Consider the following 4554-nt stretch of genomic DNA (forward strand, 5'->3'; position numbering starts at 1 on the left):
CAGGAAATTAAAAGACATATTGAAATGGGAAAGTCTGCTGTTAGGGACCTCCCCAAAGTACTGAAGAGCAATGGTGTCACTCTGGAGACTAAGGTGTGCTGATACAGGCCATGGTCTTTGCAATCAGTTGTTATGCCTCAGAGAGTTGGACAATGACTAGGAAAGCTAGGAGGACAATTTATGTCTTTGAGCTGTGGTGATGGAGAAGAGTACTGAATGTACCACGGACTGCTAAGAAAACAAACAGGTTCATCCTAGAGAGGGTTAAACCGGGCTGCTTCTTGGAGGCAAGGATTCTGAAGCTTCATCTGAAATACTTTGGACATGTTTCAAGGAGGGACCAGTCCTTGGAAAGGGACATCATGCTTGGGTAGTGGAGGGACATCACAGGTGGAAAAGACCCTCTCTGAGGTGGGTTGATTTAGTTACTGGGGTAATCAGGGTGGATGTGTCGTAGACAGTGAAATTTGCACAGAGCAGAGTTTAGAGCTGTTGTACATAGGGTGGCTATGGGTCGCAAGCAACTCGATAGCACTTAACAACAACTAAAATTATTTGGATTTTAAACCTTTCAAAGTCAGATTTTTTTCTTTGAACTTTTTCTTGATACCATGTATTTTTGGTCATGGATGCCACGCACTCAAATGAAGAAAAATGTGTTTGTTTTTTTTTTTCACACAAGTTATCTTTAATGCCTGACTCGGTGTAGAAAAATGTGTTTTTGAATTGGCATGGATACAGTTATGTTCGTTGGATGCCTATGTGTCAAGTGGACTCAGCTTTCTCACTTGTTAATATTCTTGCAGTTATGTAAATGCCCTCTAGGTGGCAGTAGAACAACTAGACAGTAGCTTCCTGATAGGTAAAATGTTGGCTGGTGTATATATGTCCTGTGAGTCACCAAAGAGTTAACAAGAGAGTTATCAAAAGTAAAAAAAAAAGAATACCGGGTATCCGAAATAAGGTGAGATATTTTTTGAAGGTATTTGGACTTGAAGGCCTTCCTGTGAAGAACTATGAAGGGTCTGAGATTTTATTTGCCTTATAAAATAAGCTAGCTGAAAATTTTCCCAGCTCCTAAATAAAATATATAATTTCCGGTCCTAGTCATAGGATGATCTCCATTATCACGTTGCGCATGAGATTTATGGTTGTCAGTTAACTTGCCCCTCCCCCCCCGCCCCATTCCACAGTGGTTACAGACACACAGACAGGATTGCATCCTGAGTACATATAATAAGTTTGGGTGACAGTTGATTCTTAGGGGAAAAGTGCTGTGGCTAATTGCTTCCGAAAACTTGGCAATTTTAATCATCTTTGCAAGTCCACAGAATAAAGCACCCGGAAATATATTGCATTAAAAAAATGCAAGTAGGCCAAAGGGATAGGAAGTGACGTCAGCATGGTGGAAAGGCCTGAGGTTTCAAAATGGCAGTGGCTAAGCGGCTATGTGAAAGGCGGGGCGAAGGCCCCCAGGAAGCAACAGAAGCAGGAATATTTACTGCACTTCTCATAGTACCAAGAGTCCAACCGATGTGTTTGTGTGGTTTGCGTGTTTGTTTGTTTTAAATAAGTGAGCCACATAATTTGCCAACGGATGGAGATCTACAACACCCAAGAGTAGAAAATGTATGAATCCCATAGACCAGGCTTGAAAAGAAGCCAGGAAGAGAGAATTAACAAAGAACAAAAACAACGCATGATGATACGAGCTGCAGTCTTAAAGATGAAAAACCCCAAACAGATTATCCGAAACATGGAGACATTGGATGAAATGGAATTTAACCCAGTGCAACAGTTAAATGAGAAGCTGCTGAAAGGCAAGTGTAAAAAGCTACGTGAAACCTTTGAACGTATTCTACAACTTTATGAAAAAGAGAATCCAAGTATTTATAAAGAATTGAGAAAACCAGGAGTATGAATAGAAGAGGGTTCAACTTAGCCAAAATTTTGATGCCATTAAGAAAGCTCAACATGTGAAAGTTGAGAGTTTTCCTTAGCCAGATATGCCCCGTGCTCCTTCCAGCATCTTGATCCAGGACATTCCACTTCCTGGTGCTCAGCCACCCTCCATCCTTAAGAAGACCTCACCTTCTGGACCTCCAATTTCTAGTATTTCCAGTTTCTATTATTCTTCTTCTTGGACATGGTGTTCCATGTTTGTCTCCTGGAAGAAAGCCTCCTGGCCCTCCATCTGGTCGTCCTCCCTCTCAAGTCTTACCGATGTATGGCCTTAACGTGGGCTTTGCACTAGATCTTACCCCTCATAGATAAGATGAACATGTGTTATATAGTCCTGACCTTGGTCAGTGAGGTCATCATGATGATGTTTCTAGCACCAGTGAAAATGATGGCTATCCTGAAGACCTGGATCAAGAGACAAGCATGATTACAGCACCGATGACAGCCATACTGACAGATTAGATGGAGAAAGTGAGGAGGATGAACTTGTGCATCGAGAGGATAATGACAGAGAAAGAATAATGAAGAAGAAAAAAGAAAAATCAGAAGAATGGCACATCTACTGGTTCTTCACAGCAGCAGGCTCCTCCACAGTCTGTTCCCCCTTCTCAGATACAAGCACCTTCCATGCCAGAACCTCCTCCTATCGAACCACCACCTGCTCCATCTTTGAAACTACCTGGACTACCTATATGCCTCCTCCTGAACCCCACCAGGAGCTCCTCCATTCCTAATACCACCTGGAATTCCAGGGCTCTGTGGGCCATTACCTTGACTATTACCTCCAGGACCACCTCAAGGTCTGCCTCCTCGACCTCCTTTTTGGAGACCTCCACCATGGCTGCCTTCTCTTGCACCAACAGGTATCTCCTCCACCCAGTCCTAGCATGATGCACCTGCCTATGGTGCCTGCACTTGGACCTGCCCCACCTGGGCTTTTCCCACCAGGTTACTTGCCAAACCCTGGGATTTTAAGTGCCCCACTCAACTTGATTCAGTAACCCAAGGCAGATGATACAAGAACGGCCACCGTTGAGAAGAAAGTGCCTACAACTATCTGTGGCAAGCCACAGATCAATAATCTCAACGTGGAAATTACTCTATTTGTGCTCATTGCACTGAGAGTGTGTCATGAGAACAAAGAGGCGAAGGCTGCTCCCTAGTGGAAATCAGAGGATGATTCTGCTGTGCCCTTTGCCAAAGCAGCCCCCTGATCTCGCCCTTCTGTTCCTGTATCTGTACAAACTAAGGACGATATATGACACTTTCATGAAAGAGTTTGAAGGGCTAATATGGCAGCTTTGGTTGCAGAAAAGGCTTCTGTTGATATCAGTGATCCTTGGAAAAAGAGGCTCTTATTAAACATAGGTGAGCATAATACTTCCATGTTGTTGTTGTTTAATGCCGTCGAGTCGTAGACGACTCATAGTGACCCTATGAATGAACAGCCTGAGCACTTCCATAGTCAGGGTATTTTCCAATTTCAGTGCAGGACTATAATAAAGTTTAATATTGGTCACAATGCATATAAGAGAGGGTAGGTATTTCATGAAAAATGGGTTGGTAACTGAAGTAGTGCTGCTAACATTCATTCCTTATCATCCTATTTTCATCCTATTTCTTTCTCTTCCCCAATTATTTTGAAATATGATCAAGGAAGTCTTAGTTGCTTATTAGTTTTGACTCTCCTGTGTGCTGTGTGGCACTAGAGTAGAAATTCCTGGGGGAAAAAAACTTCACCCCATCTTGGCTTCTGTGTTTCAATTATTTTTAATATTTTATTTAAATATTTTGTAATACACCTGCAGTGAAATGAATCACAATTTTTATTTACTATTACAGCAGGATTGTAGGAAGAAAAATTACAATTCTTTGATTAAAATTATTTCCCACTGGGGCTACAACCAGGAGAAGATAACATAGATGAATGGGACCTTCTAAGACTCAAAATTATTTCCCACTGGGGAAAAAATTACAAGTAGTATAGTCCCTAGAGAGTTGCACTGCTAAAGGGAAGATGGTCCCTTTCTGGCAGTTAAATTCTACTATCAGCAACATAAAACGAAAATGTAAAATCTCCACCCATGCATTAAGAAAATCTGTCTAACTTTTGACCTCATCTTTCATTGTCCCATTACAACCATAAACTAAAAGACTTTTTTTGAGCATTCTTTATATTTCATTTGGAATAGGTTCTATACATTTCAAATGTTTAAAGGCAATTGATTCTAAAATGACTAGTGACTCTCAAATCTTAAGTGATAGAAAGTTTGATTATTAAGGATAAATTTGGAAGTTTAAATCCACCAGAAGTGCATCAAAAGAGAAGTCTGGTAATCTATTTCCTTTAAAAGACAGTCATTGAGAAGCTGATGAAGCAGAATTCTGTTCTGATGCACACGAGTCACCAAGAATTGCTGTTGTTGTTATGTGCTCATTGAGTCGCTTGGGACTCATAGTGATCATGTGCACAGTAACTCTGTACCCTGCTCTTTCTTGAGACAATTTCATTGTCTCCAACACATTTACCCCTATTACTCCAGTCACTGAGTCAATCCATATCATCCGGGGTATTCCTCTCCTGTGCTGTCC

The 4554-nt window shown here is 41.4% G+C and overlaps 1 pseudogene; it reads left to right on the forward strand.

Moving 5' to 3' along the window:
- LOC102867271 overlaps window positions 1-3324 on the forward strand; it is a 50369-nt pseudogene extending 47045 nt beyond the window's left edge.
- The last annotated feature ends 1230 nt before the right edge of the window (window positions 3325-4554 follow it).

This window comes from Elephantulus edwardii, unplaced genomic scaffold (genome assembly GCF_000299155.1).
Source record: "Elephantulus edwardii isolate Elephantulus edwardi_28Jun2011 unplaced genomic scaffold, EleEdw1.0 scaffold00046, whole genome shotgun sequence".
Taxonomy (NCBI): domain Eukaryota; kingdom Metazoa; phylum Chordata; class Mammalia; order Macroscelidea; family Macroscelididae; genus Elephantulus; species Elephantulus edwardii.